Genomic DNA, 12187 nt, shown 5'->3' with positions numbered 1-12187 from the left:
CTTCATGTTATTTGCAACCAGTCAACCAATTGTTCCTTTTGCCTTTTCCTTGTTAATCCCGCCCCTTGTTGTTGATGCTCTCTCTCCCCCCCTTGTTCGCTGTATTTCTTAGTTCATTGTAAACAGATATAATGTACCCATGAATGTCGGTATAAAAAAGTTGTTAAATAAAAAATAAATACTTGGCAGGTAAGGAGAATATTCTGGCGGAAGACAGTTATCCTGGAACCTCAAAGATGGTCCTTGGACTGGAGGGTGAACTAGACTTTAAGAACATAAGATCTACCACAGGTGTGGTAGATCTATTTGCATTCTCTCAGAACAGAAAGGTCCCCCTCTTATTCCTTGATAGAGACTTGGGCAAACTAGCCTTGGATGCCTTAGCTCTTGTTTGGAGCCAGCGCTTGCTGTATGTGTATCCTGCAATTCCAGTTGTTGCGAAGACCTTGTTGAAGCTGAAGAAAGACTGGGGACTATGATTATCTTAACATTCTTTTGGCTGAGACAGATTTTGTTTCCACTTCTGAAGGCGATCTCCATCAGGAACCCAATTGGGTAATTCTACAACCCTCTTCATTCATGATCAGGGGATGCTGTGCCATCCCAGTATCAGGTCCCTGGCTCTCACAGTCTGGTTATTGCAAGGGTAGCCTTACAACCCCTAGATCTCTGTGGTTATGTCTCATGTTCTGTTTTCAAAAAAGGACTGCATGAGGAAGTCCTGTGGATTCAAATGGTGGAGGTTTGCTTTGTGGTGTGATGGAAAGCACCCTAGGCTCTTTAATGTGCTCCTCACAAAAACTGATTGATTACTTTCTACATCTTTGAATCAGGTGTCAAGATCAGCCTGGTAAGAGTTCACCTTGGTACATCTGGTGCCTATCATCACCAAGTAGAAGAGGGGACCCATCTCTGTACAGACTTTAGGTATATGTTTAATGTGGGGCTTTCTTCATTTGAAGCCTCCCATCAAGTCTTCTGCTGCATCTTTGGAGTGCAATGTGGTACTTCTCCATCTGATAGAAACTTCCTTTGAGCCTCTGCTGTGAAGTGAAGTACCTGGTCTGGATGGTCATATTTTTTTATGGTAGTGACTTTGACATGGAGAGTCAGCAAGCTCCAGGCTCTAGTGAATTATCTACTATATACCAAGTTTTTTTCACAGTAGGGTAATTCTGCACACTCCTCCTGTTTGTCTAAAGAAGTGTTGGGCTTCCATCATAATTAGTCAGTTGCCCTTCCGACATTCTTTCCAAGCCCCATGTTCATAAGGGTGAACAGATGCTGACAATTTGGACTGCAAAAAATCTTTGGCCTTCTAATTGGAGCAGATGGGAGCCTATAAAGAAAGTCTACCCAATTTTTTGTGGGTTTTTTTTATGCCAATAAACCTGGGATTGCTGTTACACTGTCTCATTGGCTAGCAGATTGCATCTCCTTCTGTTATGCCCTGGTGGATAATGTCAAGGCTCATAGTCAGAGCCATGGCAGCATTGGTGGCCCACTTAATATTGATCTCCATGAAGGAAATCTGCAAGTCTGCGACATTGAGTTCTTGCCACACAACTACATCTAATTATTGTTTGAACAGGGCTCATGATGCAACAACAGTAGATTCAGCCAGTCTGTCCTGAGGAATTTCTTTGAGGAGTAGAACCCAACTCCATCCCCCTTAGAGCCAGTTTGTTTGTTTTTTTTTTTTTATATCCTGGCTGACCCTATAAAAGGAAAATATACAGAAAAAGGACTTGTTCTCACCAAAAACCAGTTTTTGTTACCTGTTGGCATTGTTTGGTTTATTTCTAATCTTTTTTTTCATTTGGGGCAGTCTGTAGCTAGGGATTTCCCCCTTGTGAGGTCTACCAGCCTGCTTGTTCTCTGAGAAAGCAAATTGCTTTCCTGTAGCATGTGTTCTCTGAGGACTGTAGAATGTCAATCGTCACGAATCTTCCTGCTTTCCCTTGAAGTTGGCTTCTCTAATGGAGAAATAGCTTAGTGGTTAGAGGAGCAGGCTAGAAGCCCGAGTTTAAATCCCGCAGACATGCCTTGTAGCCTTGGGCAAGTCACTTCACTCTCCATTGTCTCGGGTACAAATTCAGATTGTGAGCCTTCTGGGGACAGGGAAATACCTACAGTATTTGAATCTAATCTGCTTTGAAGCATCACAAAAGGCAGAATATATATTAAAAAAAATTATGAAACAAATTACAACCAGGGGTCGCCTCATGGATGTATTGCAGTATGACATGCTGCACATGCCCGGCATGGTCAAAATTCTAGAAACATTTAGATAAAAGTTTTGAGCCAGGCTGCATCTGATGATGTCATCCACTTGTAAGGACTGACATCCTGCTGTCCCCAGAGGATGCCTATTACAGGTGAGCAACTCTGTTTTATTTGAAGGACAACGCTTAACGCTCTAATCCTGTATTTGTGCCTCATTGAGTCTGTCTGACAGTGTTAAGCATAATTCGATGATAACGGCAGTTTAATGGATTGTCATATTCCTGCTTTCTTACCTTTTGTAGCTGCTCTTTATCATTTACCCTCTCTTTATTCATTAAACTGAGTGGCAATTAATCTGGTGAGTCCCTTCCTGCTCAGGCCCAAACCATTTCTACATGTGTTGTGATGACACATTGTGACAAAAGGTAATTTTGTTTTTCTACTTGTTACTCTAAAAACTACATTTAGTTTTGTGTGATGTAGCATGGAGCATATGAATTTTTCTTTGTTCCTGATTCTTTTTTTTCCTTGCCAAATTTTGCCGTTGCTGAAAATAATTTTTCTTGGAATTTCTCTTGACTTGGCCACCTTTTACAGACAGGGAATAGATGCAGACAACTTTGTTTTATGTTTCTGTGTCTGTTGATAAGTAGGAGAGGTTTGTTTCCTCTTGTGGCCTTTTTTAAGATGTGTACATCATGGCTTGGAAACTTTGCTGCCTTTATATGTCTTTTGGTTAAACTGAGCCCAAGAAAAAAAGTTAAAATTTCATTTTAGTTGCTTTTGCTGCCAAGGCTCAAATATATTTGTTATAGATATTTTTTTTAAAGAAGCAATGCCATTTTGCTATCTAAATGTAGTGACATTTATTTTTCTCTCTCTTTTGCTGATATTTTATACTTTTCTTTTTAAACTCTAAAAGGGGTACATCAGGGCTTCCCAAACTGAGGGTCGTGATCACAAATGGGGTGTGTCCAATTTCAGCTGGAATCACAAGTGCCTCTAAAGGCATCAGCAACATTAGTAGTGGAAGCCAGCATGGGACTTGTCAGCTAACACTTACAGGCTCTGCACAAGGAGGGTTAAGGGTACTGCAGGGTGCATGAGCTTGCACTAACCCATAGGCCCCTTGCTGACTTTCATTGGTAATGCTGCTGCCACTTGCAAATTACCATCTGCCTTGGGACCAGCTGAGAGGAAAGGAGAGGCCTGGTATTCATGGGTCTGGGAGGATTACCAAAGTTCCTGTCTTCTCCCACCATTGAAACTACCCAAGAGAAAAATGTTGCCCCTGTTAGCCTGTCCTCTCTTCCCAACATTTGTCATCCACCTTTGGCCCAGAGCCCAAAGGAAAATGTTGTTCCTGACCCTGGCTAGGAGGATGTTTGGATGTGTGGGGCTCTTTAAAAGGGAGAGTTGAGCTACATGAAAGGTTTTTGAAGGTTGGGTAAGGTGGAGGGTGAGAGGAATGATTGAAGATCGTCTGGGAGGGTGGTAAAAGAGGGTGAGTGAGAAGGATTCAGCTGGGTGGAAATGTGAGGCTGGGAGGTAAAAGGGAGTGGGGGATGGAGTGATAGGGAGGGGATGACAGAGGACCACTTGGGGGTTAGAAGAAGGGCTTAGGGGCAAGACAAACAGCTAGGAAAAGAGCTGGAGGTGGTGAGATAGGGGTTGGGATGGGGATGTGAGAAAAGTGGAAGTTAAGAGAAGGGGTCCATTGGAGGGGAGGAAGTTGAGGGGATCAGCTGGAGTGCAGGGAGGGAGGGGTACCACACCCCTGCTAATTTGTTATGGTCATCTCTTGAATTTTCCAGTGCTAAAATGGGGTTACACATTATGTCCATACTCATGAAGACCTCTTTCTTCTTGAGCTAACTTTCCTTTTCTAGCATGCGGTAGTCGCTATTTTATATGTTTCAATGTGATGTCTGCATATGGGGGATTTGAAAACTCAGCACAGCAGCATGTGACTTTATCGATGGGAGGAGCCTAGGTAGGAGGAGACAGACCCATGTACAGTACAGTGATGTTTTAAAATGTTTCAGTCCTTGCTTTTATGTGAACATTCAAAGGGAGATTTGTGGAGTGTTTTTTGTTTTAAATTTTTGAAACCACATACTTCCATTTCTGAAAGGGAGCATTCTTTTTTTTTTTTTTTTTGCATTTTAAACAATTTGTACAAGAACACTTGCATTGAAATTTTTAAGTACATAAATAACCAACAAAAATTCTGAAACCAGAATACTGAAACAAAATATTCAATAGGCAATATTTAAATTTATGTACCTAAATAATAAAGGAAATAATGGGAGAGCATGTAATATAAGGAGCAAAATTTAGGAAATAAAATATTCCAAATTAGTGACATTCTGAATTCAGACCCCCGTTCTATTCCAAAAAAAATGCCATAATGGGCTATTGAGGGGCACTATGTGAGTTTAGGAAGGACCTTAACTGTATAGGTTCCATAAATGCATACATCTGTTGTTGATATTGCATGCAACATTTACAAGGAAAACAAAGTTTAAACTTAGCTCCAATTTTTACCACCTCCTGTCTCATATTAAGAAATTGCTTTCTTCTAATCTGAGTTTGTTTAACAAGGTCTGGGTAACACCAAACTCTTTGTCCAAAAAATAATACATGGGCGCTTCTAAAGTAATTTTTAAAGATATTATTTCTGTCCATCAACAAGGCAAAAGTAACTAAAAGAGGTCTTCTCACAGTAATCTCCAATTCTTGTGACGAATCCAATATTGAGGACAAATCTGGTAAAACTTGTTGTTCTTGTGCCTCAGCGCTTCCTTGCTTAGCATATAGGTAATAGGCTTTAGTAACCACTGGTTTTATTTCATCAGGTATTTTAAGAACCTGGGCAACATAAAGCCTAAACAAATCAAGTGGTGAGACATTTTTTATCACCGGAAAATTTAAGAAGCGTAGATTATGGACCCTTATGTTATTCTCAAGTTTTTCCAACCTTCTGTTTGTATCATTATGAGTTAATATCACAGTTGAATGTACTTTTTCCATTTCAGTCACACGGTTCTCCATTTTTAGCAGATTTTGTTTCTGTTGTTCTATTTAATTAGCATTTAAATTTACTTGATTTTTCACCTCAATAACTTCTTTTGTTAGCCCCAAAATTGCTTTTTCCAGAGATTGTAGTGCTCCCCAAACCATTGTTAAAGATATTTCCCCAGGAGGCTTCTCGAACTTCAACAGTTTTGATTCCTCCTGCCCTCGAGCAGCCCCTCCTCCACCCTTTTCAAGGCCAGTATTCTCCTCCAATTCCACGGAGCCAAGCCCTTCAGAGAGGTTCCGTCCCTCGGCACTTCTTGCCTTCTGGGACCTGAAGGTCCAGTGTGGTAAGTCCTTCATTCACTTCGGGTTTCCCCGCTTCCATCGCCGTCCCTTCTCCGAGTAACTCGGTCGTTTCAGCGGCCATCTTTTTTCTCTCTTCCGCTTCCCCTGGAGGTACTGGTCTCGCTGGCGAACCGGGACTCAGCGATGTCTCGGTCAAGGAGAGCTGGTCTCGCTCCATAGATTGCCCTCCAGCGACCTGGTCTCCCGGTAAAAACGGCGGTATGGCTGGAAAGAAGCTGCCAATTTGGGGCTGAGTTGTCTGTAGAGGTGTAGAAGTCGTTTCTACACCTCTAACCCGCGCCTTCCGCTTAGTGTGGGGCATTTTGATTGTAAAAGAACAAAGATTCAGCAAGAAAATATGCGGGAGGTAGAGAGCTTCTTCCAGCACGTCTGCTCAGTACGCCATCTTGAAAGCTCTCCGAAAGGGAGCATTCTAGTAGATGTATTGGTTCTGGAGAAATCTGGATTCTTTTTAAGCTGTGATATCTTTTATTGAGCCAGCATAAGAATTAAGCAAAGATGGTGATGCGCGCAAGTCTTTGAGACTACCCTGGGCCAACCTTCAGATGTCAGTGTGTAGGGATCCTGTTAGTCCCCTACTGGACTAACAGGATCCCTACACTGATAAAGGTTATACTGTTTAGGTTTGAAGGAAAACAGATTTGTGGTGGCTTGGGTTTGCAGCTTCCCCACACGGAAGCTAGCAATGGAACGGTCGTAGTGTTTTTCTAGAGAGATCACCATGTCCTGTGCTGTGCTCTCCTCATTTTTCTAAGTCTTAATTTTAAGTTCCATAGAGATTCTTTGTTTTGGATGAGAGTTTCTTTCCACCCTCTCAGGCCACCTTTAACTTAATTGAGTTTGGAAATCCTTTTGGACTCAAGCTGTTTTGAGTTTTATTTTCTAATGAACGGAAGAGGTTTTTCTTCTTGCAAGGAGAGGATGACTTCCAGCCATCGTGAGAGGAGGAGGAAGGAAATAAGAGAAGGCTAGGAGATGGACTACATCAGTGGCCCATAAATAGGTACTGAAGATGAGAAAGAGGAGTAAAAAGGTAACGCCCTTGATACTACAGGAGGAGGTAGGAGATAAAAGATTAAAACCTTTAAACTATACTCGGATACCTCATTATATTGGGAGGGAAGCACACTCTTGCCCTGTATTCCAATGGGAGGAAAGAAATCAAGTAACTAAAAACGAATTAAATTGGAATAACATCTGAACTTAAGAGACTGTAAGAAGTCTCAAATTTACTAAAAGCACTTATATCATTTTCAAAGTAAAGTACACAGCTGTTAAGACTTAAATCATCATTTGCACACTATCAGTAAAAGAGAAATGTTGGAAACCACCAAACAACTGTCCTGTGTCTTACTGAGTAGTGACTTTATCAGAGCTTATCAGCCTAGACTTAACTATAGGAAAAGTAAAGAGCAATGTGAGGGCCTTGAAAGGAAACTCCCTCCCCCCAACCCAGGAAACCCTGGACCATGAATCTTATGCATAATGACAGCACCAGCCTAAAGCAGAAATGTTAGATATTGGTCCCTGAAACTGTTATCTGGGTTCACCCTATCATCAGTGAAGGATGCTGGCATGAAATTCCTTTAGTGACTTCACCAGGATAGTGCAGCAGAAATGGCTTTCTTTCAGTATCATGAGAAGCTGGGTTCCCACTGTTGCAATGTCACATTAAAAGGGGCTCATTTACTAAGATGCAGTAGAAATATGCCTTTACCACGTATCATTGCATAGAAATACCATGCAGTGGTTTTGTCATTTACCATGATATTTAGCAAAGAAAAAGGGGTGTGGTTAGTGATGCAAACATTTACTGTGCAGTGCACTAAAAAGCAGTACACGGTAATTATGCAAACATACAAAAGCCAGCCTCCAGCAGCTGCTCCTTTTTGGTAGTGTTGTGAGGAGGTAGGCGAGTGCTGGACCTAGGAGCTGGAGGGAAGATTTTGTGGAGAGATGGGGGAGAATATAAAGCAATACTCGAGCGGATAGTCTTCTCGCTGGTGTTTTCTTTACTGTTTATATTTCTCATGGTCTGCTGTTTCTATCTGTGCATGAAAGTGTTTGTTGGTTTTGCTTTTTGTCCATCCTTTTCTGTTTAGAGAGTGAAAGGGCCTCGGGGGTGTGTGTGAGCGTGCAAGGTGTTAGAATGGCGAGTAGCAGAGGAATTGAGTGTGTGTGTGTGTGTGTGTGACTGAAGCTAGGATTAGGTGAGGAGGAAGAGCCCAGCATGGCAGAGGGAAGAGGACAGTGAGTGTAAAACTTGACATGCCACCTGCCGATCCACCTGCCCCGTGCACTGGCTCGGGGCAGGTGGATCGGCAGGTGGCCTCATCTCGGCCTCTCTTCTGTTGCCGCTGCTGGTTTGCTTCTGCAACAATCCATTGTGCCAAAATCACACTGGAAAAACATTCTTCCCAGAAGAAGCATGGGCAGGAAAGAAATTTTAATAGGTTCAGAACTGGGTAGGTGTGTCTGCAGTTGTTTTCAGGACTTCCACAATGAGTATGCATATGAGAGATTTCTGTACAATGGAGGCGGTTCATGCATATTCATTGTGGATATCTTGAAAATCAGTCCTGTTTGTGTCACTCCAGGACCGGAGTTGCCCACCCATGCTATAGTAAATGGTTTGTTTACAGTATGATTTTTTTCCCCCTTTACTGTAAAATATTCTAGTGAATTTAGTGTTCATGAAGGATGCCGGATTGATAGCTGTAGAAAGCAAAATTCTCCTTTTATCCACAGAACAAATATGGTGTGAGTAGTGGTAGTGCAAGCTTTTCCTCATTGCTCTACTAATATTTAACCTTTTTCTGGCGTGACCACTTTTAAGTGTGGGAGGATAATTAATTTTCCATCTTGTGAAGTCTTTGGCCTCTGCAAACCTTCCAGCAGTGATGCCACTTGGTGCCACATTGTGGTGGTTATTTTTTTAAGTATAGGAAAAAGACCTTGGAGAGTTTGTGAACAAAACGTTAAAATCCTCTGCTCACAGCAGTCAAAAAAAAAAAAAAAAAAAGTAAACATTTCCTAGCGTGCAGCAGATGGACTCAAAACGAGTGGTATAGTGTGCTCGTGCTAGCAGTTGGAGACTGATCTGACGTCAGCACGGGTACATATAACCCCGAAGAAAGTGCAGCAATTCAGTAATTTCCGTCTCCAAAGCAGTTTGGAGCTACCTCACGCTCACTGAGCGTTTTTCCAAATTCTAATGACTAAATTCTTAGAAGAAACCTACTTGAAGACGAGCCCCGCACTCCTGCAGTGATACCATTCGGTCCCTCCCCCAGTTGAGTTTCCCGAGGTGATTTCCGTGGTCCCTCGGAGGTGAGTGCCTCGGTCCGGTGGCCGGCTCGCGGCAGGGACCTAGCCCCCGAGTGAGAAGGGCTCGGGCGCGGCATAGAGGCAGCCTCGGTCCCGGTGTGGACTTGGCCCCCGAGCAAGACAGGTTCGGGCGCGGCTTAGAGGCAGCGGGTGCACCTCCTCGAGCGCGGCGGTGACGGTACTTACCCTCTCCCCCCGCAGCCGGAGACCGCCCGGGTCGCAGCCGGGAAGCGCCGAAGACAAGGTAAGGCGTACATCTTTACTTGTTGGTCTCCGAGGAAGTGAGGAGTAGCAGAGTCTGCCTACGTGGCAACCCGCCAAGGGGGTCGCCATTTGCCTGCCTGCTCGCCGTCGCCTGATTCAATTGTTACCTATTCAGATATCCTTTTTGATGGTGCGGGATACAAATGATTTTAAATAAATATTTATAAAATCATGAGTGGGGTGGAATGAATAAATGCAGGATGGTTATTTACTTTTTCAAATAATACTAAAACAAGGGGACAGTCCATGAAATCAGCTACCAATAGATTTAAAACAAATAGTAGAAAGCCCTTTTTCACTCAGCACACTATCAAGCTGTAGAATCTGTTACTGGAGGACATGATCAAGGTGACTAGCATAGTAGGTTTAAGAGATTTGGACACATTTTTGGAGGAAAAGTCCATAACAAATTAGCCAGGTAGACTAAATAAAGCTATTGTTATCCCTAGGATTGATTAACAGGAAGTTGATCTACTTTTATGTGGTCTGTCAGGTACTTGCGACTTGGACTGGATACTGGGCTTGATGGATCGTGGTCTGACTCAGCATGGCATTTATGTTCTTATGTTCTATCTATATATTTTATATTGAAAGACTGCATGAGCAGTCTAATGGTTAGAACAGCAGGCTGAGAATCAGGAAAGCCAGTGTTAAAAACCTGCTTCTCTCACTGATTCTTCTTATGACCTTGGGCAAGTGACTTCTCCCTCCCTTGCTTCGGCTACAGACTTAGGAGATAATTTTCAAAAAGATTTGTGTGTAAGTGTCCTTTGAAACTTGCTAATTTTACATGTGTAACTCCATTGAAAATTTACTCCATAGGGCTAAATTGTCAAAAATATTTTACCGGTGTAAATGGGCTTTTGAAAATTGCTGAGATATATGCTGCTTTTATATGTGTAACTTCTTGAAAATTACCTCCTTAGATTGTAAGCCCTCTGATGCAGGGAAATACTTAAATTTAGGTATAGTATGTCACCTTGAGCTTGGGTTAGGAAAGGTAAAGAAATTAAATCTAAAATCCAAATATTAATAAGGAGTCTGTTTCAAAATGTTTTACATAGGACATGTTCTGCATAGAGGTATTGTAGGTGGGGACAGAACCTAGACCTGAGAATTGGTCTCCATTTACGTTGGCTGGCACAAAGTATGAATTGAGGTCAGAGGTTAAAAGTTTAGGGGTCATGCTAAATTTGGCCCTTTCTTTTAACTTGCAGATTGATCTTGTTGTTAGGAAGACTTTAAGAATGGTGAGGCAGCTTCAGCCATTGTTGGGTCCTACTGATGTGAGTTTAGTAATGCAAGCTGTGGTTTAAACTACTTAGATTATTGTAACTCTTTTTATCAGGCCGATACAGTAAGGAGCGGTAGGAAGAGCTGCGTTAGTGCCGGGCACACCCGCGGTTGCCGCACGCACAGTCCAGCTCACCTACCGCTCGATACTGTATGTAAATAGCTTGCAAATGCAAGCTGCGTCTAAGAAGCGTCCGTGAAGCGTTAGGCCCGCGCAACCCATTTTACTGTATAGAGCGCTATACAGTATCCTGGGTGCGCTGGCCTAACGCTTCACGGACACGCTGGTATCTGTCATTTCAAATGTCATTTCAACTGACATTTGAAATGACAGGTACCAGGAAGTGGACGGTTCTCCGATGCTCGGGATTGCCAGTCCTCTCTCCCCTCCTCCCGAAGCAAGCAACGAAAGCGGGAAAAAGCGAAAAAAAAAAGCAAAAAAGTGAAAAAAAAAAGTTGCAAGAGAGAGAGGGGAGAGAGGACGGGCAATCCTACGCTCGGGATTGCCAGTCCTCTCTCCCCTCCTCCCGAAGCAAGGCGCGAAAAGCAGCCTTGCTTCGGGAGGAGGGGAGAGAGGACTGGCAATCCCGAGCGTAGGATTGCCCGTCCTCTCTTCCCTCTCTCTTGCAACTTTTTTTTTTTTCACTTTTTCGCTTTTTTCCCGCTTTCGTTGCTTCGGGAGGAGGGGAGAGGACTGGGGCTGCCCCGGAGACCAGCCCCCATGGACGCGGCCAGGGCAGGTGAGCGGAGGCTGGGGGAAAGTTTGCCGCCTACCCTTACCCCTGCCTCTAACGCAGGGGTAAGGGTAGGCGGTAAGTTAGCAGGTTAAACGCGTGGCAAAACGGCAGGGTAAAAAAGCGATAGTCGGGGCACGCGTTACTGTATGGGAGGGAATAGCTAATTCGATCGTTTACATGTAATATACATGCCGCGGGCGGAAGGGGTTACCCGGTGATTTAAGGACGCGGTAAGAGTAGGTTAAAGGGGATAGTGTATCACGGGTTGGACTAACTCGGCCGAAAAGTGGGTAGAAAGCGGGTTAGGAGCAGGGTAATCGCGGCCGCACTTTACTGTATTGACCTGTATGTCGGATACCTCTTACAGAATATACAGCTGCAAGAATACTAACTGGGAAACAATGGGAGCGAAGCTCTCCTTTGAGTACTCTTCATTGATTGCCAGTAGGGCTTTGTATTAAGTTTAAACTACCGGCTCTGTTTGAAGCATTGAGACAGATGGGCTTTGTATATTTGGTGCAGAATGTGAGTTTGTATATGTAGAGACTAAGCCTTTGCACTCAATTGAGGAGAAAAGATTGGACATCCAAAGTAGTTATTTGAGGGTCTAGAACTACTTATGACCTTGAGCAAGTCACTTCACCCTCCATTGCCTCGGGTATAAACTTAGATTATGAGCTCTCTAGGGACAGAGAAATAACTACAGTACCTGAATATAATGTCACAAAAGGTGGAATATAAATCAAAATTATTATTCTTAGAACTCAGGTCTGTTTTTTCTTCAGTGGCACCCATGTTGGAATCAGCTACTGATTATAATCAAGAATATGGAATTTTTTGTAGAACTTTAAAAACCAGGCTGTTTAGGCAGTCAGTGAGGTGTGAGGGCCTGGTAAGCTGAAATGTTAAATAATTAAGGGAATTAGATATTTTATATTTTAGGATGGGAAGGA

General features: G+C 43.1%; 1 protein-coding gene across 4 annotated transcripts in view; it reads left to right on the top strand.

The window, feature by feature from the left end:
• TTC27 (tetratricopeptide repeat domain 27) overlaps window positions 1–12187 on the top strand; it is a 521976-nt gene that overhangs the window by 213296 nt on the left and 296493 nt on the right. The window lies entirely within an intron of this gene.

Source organism: Rhinatrema bivittatum, chromosome 3 (assembly GCF_901001135.1).
Source record: "Rhinatrema bivittatum chromosome 3, aRhiBiv1.1, whole genome shotgun sequence".
Lineage (NCBI taxonomy): Eukaryota > Metazoa > Chordata > Amphibia > Gymnophiona > Rhinatrematidae > Rhinatrema > Rhinatrema bivittatum.
The sequence above is the reverse complement of the archived record's forward strand: the minus strand, read 5'-3'. Positions and strand labels throughout refer to the sequence as shown.